The sequence below is a fragment of the Mus caroli genome, chromosome 16, assembly GCF_900094665.2.
Source record: "Mus caroli chromosome 16, CAROLI_EIJ_v1.1, whole genome shotgun sequence".
Lineage (NCBI taxonomy): Eukaryota > Metazoa > Chordata > Mammalia > Rodentia > Muridae > Mus > Mus caroli.
In genome coordinates, this window is record NC_034585.1 from 90,344,211 (window position 1) to 90,355,000 (window position 10,790).

Here is a 10,790-nt window from a genome sequence, read left to right on the forward strand (position 1 = left end):
TTAAAAATTAAAAAAAAAAAGGAGCATTCCCCCCTCCCTGTCACTTCCCGATGCCAGCAGAGTCACATCTGCCTAGTTTTGAGTATTTGTGTTTGTGTCCCTTCCTGGCCCTTTGATTTTTCCTGTCTTTACTGACTCGTTTAAAACTAGGTTTTGCGTAGCTCACCCTTGCCCATCTTCTGAGTATTTTTACTGTCATACAGGCTCAGCCTTTTGACCAGAGTGTTACCAGTGTGCATCGCCGTGTAGTTACAGGACAGCCGAGAGAGTCTGCCATCTTGCTTTCCTAAATCTCTGTTTCCTAAATGGGAACCTTTTCTTCCCATTCTAACTTTCTTCTGGGGTGGATGCATAGGCTCTATTTTATATACACTACTGGGTAAAAAGCTATACTCTCCGTGTTTAAATGTGCATAGTCTAAGACACACTTATTCTAAGACACTCAACTGCAGCTCAGCCACTCCACAGGTACCGCAGCGTCCTTAAAATCTTACACTTTTGCCAGGTTTCTGTTGGGCTGCTTTATTTCTCATGTAATTTTAACTGAAAAAAAATGTTTTTGCTAGTTCGCCTTAAATTTTAAGAACCTTTTTCTAAAAGCAAGGTTTCACTGTGTAACCCCAAGATCTGCCTGCCTCTGCTTCCCTAGTGCTGGGATTAAAGGCAGGCACCACATCTGGCAAATCACACCTGGCAGATCACACCTGACAGAGCACACCTGGCAGAGCACACCTGACAGATCACACCTGGCAGAGCACACCTGGCAAATTTTAAGTGACTTAAAAAGTTAAGTTCACTTCTCTTATGTGGGGAGTGCATACATGCGTGCTTACATGCAAAAGGTCTGAGGAGAACTTTTCTCCTACCTTACAATCCTGGGATTATTCATATTGTCACCTCTGGTGGCACCTTTGCCTGCTGAGCCACCTCCTGACCCTTAAGTAACTTTAAAAGAAAAATTTTAACAAGGCAAACACTTTGCGTGTATCCACCCAAATGCTTGGCAGCACAGGGTAGTCTTTAAATCATGCAGCCATAGGTTTTGTATTCCTGTGGTTTAAGGGACTTAGTTTAAATTTACTCTCCTAAATTTACAGTGGGTCCCTGGAAGTGTTTGTTTCCAAACTATTTTGCTCCCATTGCCAGACGGTTATTTTCCACGCGTATATGATTACAGGCTAATAAGGCCTATTTACTGTCTGTCAGTCTGCTTACCATTTAACACAGCCTGGTTTTCTCTCTGGCGCTGCATGGTTTCTGAGAGAAATCCACGGCCACTCTTATTCTCTTTGCACAGATGTTTCTTTTCTCTCTGTGCACACGAGAATTTTTCTATCCTTCTTTTAAGCTATCTTATTATGGGGTTTTATAATGGACTGTATACACGTGTGTGCGTGCGCGTGCGTGTGTGTCCTATAGTAGGCTTCTTAGGTGCTTAGCTAAGTGATTTTCATCATATTTGGAAACACTACGGCCATTATCTTCTGCCTGTCCTCTTTGGTGTCTTCCAGGAACATTGTAGTGGAGGACTTTAGCTTGTCTGCACGTCACTGAAGTTCTCAGATTTTTGAATTCCTCCTGACTTACATTGCATGGTGACAGGGTTCTTGACCAGCGTGTAACCAAGTTGTCTTTTTGCTCCTTTCTTGTTTGGGCTATACAAGGTCTGGAAGATGCTATGTATAGTTTGATTTGGGGTGCAGACAACTCTGGGTTTCTTTATCGGCTGCAGGGCTTCACTTGGGAAGGTAGCTAAGTAACCTGTTGCCAGATGCCTAGAAGGTCAGCCTATGCTTTCCCAGGGGAAATCTAAAGTAAGGATGCCCCAGCAGGGTCTTATGATGCCCCCAGTGGGAGTAGCTTCTCCAGACTGTTCTGTATGTAGCCTCTGCTTCGACAAGTCAGAATTCTAATATCCTCCCACAGGGCCTGGTCCTTGAGTTATCTTGTAGCTCCCTGGTCATTTTCTACCTATAGACACTGAGGTACATGCTGCAGAGGCACAAACTGTAATACTCAGCAAAACCCACAAAAAGTCCCCATGCAAATTTTACAGCTATTGTTCTGAGTAGCTTCCTTCTGTTTGGAACTCCACTCTGTAACTTTTTCATAACATTACTTTTACCTCCTCCCTGAACTGTCATGGCTACCTCTTCAACTCACTGAAGCTACCGGGCTCTGCTTAGGATGCAACTTCTACATCTGTCATCTGAAAAATGCCTCAAGATAGAAAGCCAGGGACTTGTAGAGTTTAACCTTCAGTTTTCCCATTATTGAGGCTCATCTATTATTGGGGCTTGTCTATTATTGGGGCTCATCTATTATCGGGGATCATCTATTATCAAATGTTCCCTAAGGGTTCATTTATTAGGGGATTGGTCTCCAGACTGGGGACACAAGATATGTTGAGACTGCTAAGGAGTGGGTAGAGGGTACAGCCCTCAGAAGGGATTAGTGTAGCTCCCTTGAGATCTTTGTTCTCCCAAGACTGAAAAGACTAACTCTATTTTAGAGGAGGAAGGGTTCCAGAGGAAGGGAAGAGGACAATTCAAGAATATGAGCAGTGTGTTATACACACGGCGCAACCAAACTCACTGTTTTGCACAACTCTTACTAAGGTTTCAATTTGAAAAAAAAAAAAAAGAGTGAATCTGATTTCTCCCATATTCTGGTTTTCTTTCTAGCCATGTGATCTCTGTCTCTCACACAAAATTCCTCCATAATGCCACCTACATTGATATGAGGCTGTGCCCTAGCCTAGGGAACCCTCCTCAGAAGAAGGCAGCGCAACCACCTAGATTTCAGCCTCTCTAAACTAAATAAACCTCTTTCCTTTATCCGCTACATCTCAGATGCTACATTGTAACAATGGGAAACAGACTAACAATAGCACCAAACTATCTACAGTGCATTTCTAGAAGAGCTGCCTAGTCTATTGTGTCCAGATGTCAAGCAGTCGAGTGAGGCAGGAAGCCTGGGTCTTGTTATTTCCTCTGGGTCAGAGGGCAGCAATATCTAATTTTTAAGTTAATTTGCGTCAATGGTTCTTTCTCCTTTTGTGGGTTTTTTTGTTTGTCTATCTGTTTTGCACGCTCTCTCTCTCTCTCTCTCTCTCTCTCTCTCTCTCTCTCTCTCTTAGATTGGCTTCTGTGCCTTGTAATTTTTAAATTAAATTTGGCTTTGTCATATCTAATGGTTTTTAAGTTCCCAACTCTTTAACCTTTATCTATTGGTAGGGTTTAAATACACATGTTCCCCACAGGCTCCTAGTTTCAAGGCTTGGTCTCAAGCTGGTGGTAGAGGTGGGGCTAGATGAAGAAGTAGGCTGTAGAGGGTATCTCAATTCTGGTCCCTTCTGGTCACCTCTGCTTTTTGCCTCCAATCACACTCTTGCCATCCTGGTATTCTGCCTTGCCTCAGGCCCAGAGCCAGCTAACCTTGGCTTGAAACCTCTAAAATCAAGAGCCAAAATTAATTCTCTCTGCAGGGTTTGTCTCAGGTATTTTGCCACAGCTATCTGTGCCATCCCCTCTTCTTCTGTTCCCCCCTCTCCTATGCCCCCTCTCCTGCACCCCCCCATGCCACCTTCTCTCTTTTTCTTACCATTTAATTTTAAAGTTCTAATATGATCTCACATTTTGTTTTAACTCTTAGGCTCTATAGTTAAGTTAGGACTATACCTCCCACAATGGGCAGACTGCGAATGATTCTGGACCACAGGAGCAATGCTCTAGGTAAGATCCAAATACTCCCAGGTATTGATACACCATAATTCACCTTTATAAAGCATACAGCCTCAGAGAAAACCTATGCACCAAGAGGGTCTCCCATTCCCTGCATTTCTGTTGTTTGCACTGGGAACTGAACACAGGGCCTCATACATGCTAAGCAAGCAGTTCTTCACTGAGCCGCATCCCTAGTCCAGTTAATAATTCTCTCTGTGTTTCCCTGAAACCCTTGGCAACCACCAATCTGTTTTCTGTCTTTGGGGGTCTTGATCACCACAGAGTGTGATGTACACAGAACCATACAGGAGCCAGCATTCTGTGGTTAGTGTTCTTCACTGAACTCACAGGCTTCGGTTTCTACCCAAGCTGAGAGTGGGTTCAGTTCATTCTTTGATGGCCAACGATGTGTCCTGTTCCGTCTCTCCGTTCCTCATCTGACAGTGTCTGCCTTCTCATCCTCTGGTTATGATGGACAGTGCTTGCCAGGAACACGGGTGTACAGATGTCTGTGTAGACACATGTTCTTGATGCTCGTGGAATGGAACCACTAAGTCAGATGACTGCTCCAAGATCAGCTTCTTTGGGGAATTTTCAAACTGCATTTCAAAGCAGCTTCATTGTGAATGCTTATTGCTGTCTGTCTTTCCTTCTTCCTGTGAGCTATCCTGGTGGGTAAAGCATGTCACACTGCAACTCTTATTTGTGGGGTTTTTTTGTTTGTTTGTTTGGTTGGTTGGTTGGTTTTTGTTTTTGTTTTTTTGTGAAGATTTAAGCGCTCATTTATTTACAGAGCCATCAATTAATTCTCTTTCCTCAGATCAAACCTGTTTTTCTAAGACTGTTGCCTCTCATGTATAATCCCTCTTTTATTTCTAATATTAGCAAAGTGTTAAGTTTACTGTGGCATTTTCAAATATCCTGGTTTCTTGTCTCTCTCCTTTCACACTCATGGTCTTTCTGTGCCTTTCTGTCTTGGCAGCCACTTTTCTACTTTGATGACACAGTTTGCTCAGAGGTATTCCCCTTTCTCACAGTCTCCTGCCTAATTTCATTGACTGTACCCCAAACCTCCACCCCCCATATATTCACATCCATGAGCCAGAACCCATGATGAAAGAGGCCCTGGAGTGTTTGTCTGCCTAACTCTGAGTTAACTTTTCTCTCAGTCAGGGTTTCCATTGTGACAGAATACCATGATCATACACAACTTGGGGAGGAAAGGGTTTATCTTAGCTTACACCAGGTTCTCTGTCGTGTGGTGAGCAGGATTCACTTTTCCGTATATTCCTGTATTCTCCCTCAGAGACTAGAACCAAAACACTAGTGAGTATGGTGAGTTTGATTGGGGAAGGTTTGAAGAGAGATTGTTGGTGTCACGTTTCATTTGAGAAAATAAATTTCTGTGGAGCGGATACAGGTAAGAACACTAGCACCGGGGAAACAAAGAATTGGTTTGTTTTATATCCATCTTTGGCAGAGCCACAGGAAGTCAGTGCCATGAAGGACGGTACTCCTCTGTAGAACAAAGCTGGCATGGAGCAGCAAGTTTCTCCACTGCCTTTCCCGCTGTCAGAATTCTGGTGTACCAGACACTGGGAAGGATTCTACATCTGGAGTAGAATCCTTCAGTCAGATGCTGGCAGGAGACAAATGGGTGGGCGTGAGCAAGCATGTCTATGGCCATCTGAGGCCATGGAAGTAGGTGCATTGGTTCCTTCTGGCTGGGTTTCTGAAGTCCAGTTCCTAGAAACAGATACAGGGCAGTAGCTGGGGGAGGGGGTGGAAGCATGTGTGAGTGGATGTTCCCCTGGTTGTTACATAGCAACCAAATACTCCCTGCTCTCGCGGAGATTCTGCAAGACTTATCACACCATCTGAAAAGTCACTCCTGTGTGGAGTGCATTCTGCAGTCTGTGTTATGAACAGTGTCATTCGTCTATACGAGGGGTGGGGCAGTTAGTACACATTTTTCTGCAGAGAATTGAATCTAGATAAATGGTTCACAGAAGGCTTGTCTAAGAGGAAAAGTTAACATGCTACCAATTGGAACGAAACTGGAAAAAGTCAGAAACAAACCCCGATGACTCAGAGGAGGGAGGGAGGCTCTTACACATGACTTACTATGCAGACCAGAGATATATTTGGCAATGGAAAGTTAGTACTGGAGAACTCAAAAATATTTGGCAACTGTTTGACACGAAATACTCCATCGTCAAACAATATCTGAAAATCAAAATCTGATCATTGACCGTGTACCTCCAAAATGCAGCAGGCAGGGTGGTAGCCTCAGGGGAACAAAGTGTGGTAAAAGATCAAAGACTCTGGTAAGTGAGCATTCAAAGCAGGAGATGGCAGGCAAGGTGCTGTACAAGAAGCAAGCTTTTCCTAACATGTGAGAGTCCAGCCCAGTGAGCCAGGGTTGATATCAGTTCTATAGATGAGGAGAGAGCAAACATTTGAAAAAGGACCATTCGATGAAAGTGGACATTTGCTTTGGAAGCTCTGTAGTTGGTGGCATCCCCTGTGACACCCATAGGTGCTATAGCTGATGTCTATTTCTTCTACTTTCCTGGGAGAACCAGAAAGGCTGAGCAGGTCACAGCTGGGAGGCTCTGGCCAAGGAAACGTTCAGATGGAAGGACTGTGAAAGTTCCTGAGGCTGGTGCTTCCAAGCCCAATCACAGATGGCTGCGAAGGTCCAGGCCTGGTCCCAAGCCAAGAGCAGAGCAAGAGCCTGCCGCTGAAGACATATCTGGGGCTCCTGCACTTGGACACCATGTGAAGAGGAACCTTCAGTGAAGGGCTCAGGCTCACAGATTTCAGAAAGAACATTAGTGAAACGTTAACATCAGTGTAAACACACATGCACACACCCCAAAACAGTGGGCCCCAAAGAAGCGGAGGTGGGCCAAGGCAGGAGATGAAGAGATAAAGGGGCTTACTGAAACAGGAAAAGCACTCTAAAGAAACCGAAACTCAATAGAATCAATGTTTGGAGGAGGCATAGAGTGGAGGAGATACCACTCAATGTTTCATTCTTTAAAACCCTGTGTGCACATAACCAAGAAAACAGGGCACTGAACATGTGGAAACCACAGGATGAAATATTTCCTCCTTTGGCTCACCTAACCAAGAGCAAATAAAAAAAATTAGACATTTCCAAGGGTGGGGGAGGGAAGAGATAGTGGGAGAAATGTAGATATGCAGGCCAGGGGTCAACTGATTAATTCCCAACCAAATAAATCATGAGACCTCAGGAGATAGGAACATCCAGATAGACAGTCGGTGGTATTCAAAGACTGCTAGTGATGGGTGGTGCCAGATTCTACTTTTCAGGAATATTTATATATTCCTCTAAGTTGAGATGCTGGGAGGGAGGGGCAGTGAGAGAAGAGGTAACTGGGGGCACAGAGATAGGAAGTTCCATGGTGAGCTGGTTCACAATGAGGCTTCACAACTCCCTCTAACACTGTTAAATAAAAGTTTGAAAAATTAGTACAAGCAGATGACTTAGAGGGTAAAGATCCTCAGTGTACAAGCTTGGGGACCTGAGTTCCATCTCCAGAACTCAAGTAAAGGTGAAAGGGGAGAACTGACCCCACAAAGGTCTTACACACACACACACACACACACATATATACTCACAGAGTGCATGCACACACATGCACACACACTCACTCACACACACACACATATACTCATAGTGCATGCACACACGTGCACACATGCACACACACATAATAAGTATGCTTTTTTAATTTTGAAAAAGTAAACTAAAGAAGAAACAAGAATGACAAGCAGCTTTCATATCCTACTCTGAAAATATAATAGAAAATTTTTCAAATGAGAAAACTTTGGGGAGCTTGTTAAATGTGAGTATATTACCAACTGCAGATAAAATTTAAAGCGCAATTAAAATATCTCAAAAGGGACTTTCTAAGTTTTGAAAGCATTAGTTATATCGACAATTGCATAGCAGATGATCAAGGAGATGCATAGTCTGTCTGTGGGGCTCAATCAGCTCCAGCTCCAACGTGTGACAGAGATGACATACAAAAACTACAGGTCAAATTTAGATAGAAGCAATATTCCAATCTGAACGTACTTATAAATGATCTTAGAGAATTTTCTAGTGACCCAGAGGATAACTTGTTCCATCTTAAGACTGAATGGCATCAATATTAGGAAATCTCATATTGCAGTGCTTCCTGTCAATATTTCCCTCTAATGGTGACTGGTGGGCACTCTACTGAAGCACATTTGAGAAGGCTCTGAGTGGGGGTGAGGTGTGAACAGAGGCTATGAGCCGTGAAAGGACACCGCGTGGTGGGGGAGGGTGTTGAGGGATAGAGCCTTGGATGCATGAGACATCCGGAGGTTGCAGGGGACGCAAAGGTGCATGGGGGTTCAGGGGTCAAGGAGAATGAAGAAAATCAACAGAAAAGACTTGCTTTAAGATGCCACCTGCAAATCTAAAACCAGGTATGCTGATTTAAATTTCTAAATAAGAGTCTTGGGAAAGATCATAAGTGAGGAATGACTCCTTGCACATCATGGTCACACAAATGGCAGCATTGAACCGGATCAAGGAGTATGGGAAGCATCTCTGTGGAAATCAGAAGAAAGAACGGTGTCTGCTTGAATTAATACTCCCCAGTGTGGAGAAGATCCGAGCCACGTCAGAGGCTCCGAATAGAAATAGAAATTACAGCTGTAACTGAACGGGGAAGGTGAAAAGTTCATGCTAGACTGAGGACGATTAAATAACATTAAATAATTGGTTCCCAAGGGGACTAATGCTAAAACACAGAATTAAAAAGAAAGCTTTGGTAAAGGGGACAAATTTAAAACTGCTAAATGCATGCCAGTCAGCAACCTTTCCATACACCCCACGAACAAACTGGATGAGTGGTCTTACTCTCTCACACCATTCTAGTCTTCCAGGAAATGAACACACACACACACACTCACTCACATGCACACGGACATGCACACACACATACACATGCACACACTGAACCTGCATACACACACATACACCCATATACACATACAGCTGTGCACATGCACACACATACACATGCACACACATATACACACATATACCCACTGCACAGGCATATACATACTCACACACATATATACTTCACACATGAACACACATATACACATACACACATAAGCAAGCATGTTCACACGTGCACACATACACACACACTCAAAACCAATAAAATTCAAGTCAAAAGCCAACAGATGAGATAGATTCTAGATTGACCTCTGAAATAACTTGAGGCTAAGAGCTCTTCCAAATGCAGGGTGACGCTGGGAGCAGAGCCTGAGATAGAGTTGGAGTGGATAATGGTGGGAACGGTTGGTTCCCTGGCCTCCTGGGCTAGCCAGCCCGCCTAGCATCTAATTTAAGAAAGTGAAGGTGACATCATCGCAGGTGTCTCTCCAGAACACAGATTTATAGCGCTCCTGGCTAGCAAAGTTGGAAGGGAGACAAGGGTTTTAAACCCTCCAGTTATTCTCTTTGTGGACGCTCATCTTCTTTATCTTCAAATAAAAGTGTCTGTGTTCCTTCCTCCCCCTCTGGGCTCTGGCTCCTCACGGAGAAATGTCAGCTTCAAAAGCAGAAGAAGACATGAGGTGATAGACAGCACAGAATGTCCTCGTCTTTAAGACTATAAATATTTTGCCTTCTAGAAGGGATCTCCTACCATGAAAACTTCAGCTCTTCCTAAGTCTGTAAAAATGAAGTATGGCACTTAGGATAATTTCCTAAATTCAAGTTGTATTTGCTGAATTGGCTGGTAACATTTGGAAATCAATCTCTTGGATGTTGACAAGAGACCAGTGTGATGAGAGAGGGAGGGGGAGTTCAATTAAAAAACAAAACAAAAGTCAAACTGCCAACTGCCAGTCAAAACATTCGATTCCTGCCAGGCATGGTGGTGTGCACCTTAAATTCCAGCACTTGGGAGGCAGAGTTTGAGCCTAGCCTGGTCTACATAGTGAGTTCCAGGTCAGCCTGGTCTACACAGAGAAACCCTGTCTCAAAACTACATATATCCAGTTCCTAAACATGAGTTATTTAGCAAAGTCAGCAGGCTATACAAGCAGAACTCTTCTTTTTGCTAAAAATCCTACATTACTAAATGTTTACAAAGACTTGTGGGAGGTACTTTAGTACCTTTTTAGAGAGGATTGATATAATGTCTCAAGAAATTCAGAGGGTAACTAGAAAAAAAGATAAATTAAGAAATAGATAAGATGTCTTTCTGCTGGGTGCCGGCTGTCTGCTGTCGAAATGGGCAAGTTCATGAAACCCGGGAAAGTGGTGCTCGAACTGGCTGGACGCTACTCCAGGCACAAAGCTGTCATCGTGAAGAACATTGACGATGGCAACTCAGACCACCCTTACAGCAATGCCCTGGTGGCTGGAATTGACCACTATCCTTGGAAAGTGACAGCTGCCATGGGCAAGAAGAAGATCGCCAAGCGATCCAAGATCAAGTCCTTTGTGAAAATTTATAACTACAACCACCTCATGCCCACAAGGTACTCTGTGGATATCCCCTTGGACAGGACTGTTGTCAACAAGGATGTGTTCAGGGACCCAGCTTTGAAATGCAAGGCCAGGCGGGAGGCCAAGGTCAAGTTTGAGGAGCGATACAAGACAGGGAAGAACAAATGGTTTTTCCAGAAGCTTTGCTTTTAGGTATATTTTTGTTTTCGTCGTTAAAAATTAAAAAACAAAAAAGAAATAGATAAGATAATTTCTACAAATTAACATTTAAAAAAAACAAGTAATTCTGTTTTAAACATGGAAGAAAACAGACCCAGACAGAGTAAATGAATGGGCTAAGCCCCTAGTAGCTCACTCAACTTTAGTTAGCAGAGAAATGGAAATTGAAATTACAGGTGTCACTCCACAGCTGTTAGAATTGCTCACATAAAAATGATTGACAGCATTGGGCAGGATGCTGCATGCATGCCTGGGACATGCATGCTTTGCTGGGGGCAGGATGCTGCATGCCTGGGACTTGCATGCATTCCTGG

General features: G+C 43.6%; 1 pseudogene; it reads left to right on the forward strand.

The window, feature by feature from the left end:
• Positions 1-3,600: 3,600 nt before the first annotated feature.
• Positions 3,601-10,449, forward strand: LOC110311927 (annotated as a pseudogene).
• The last annotated feature ends 341 nt before the right edge of the window (positions 10,450-10,790 follow it).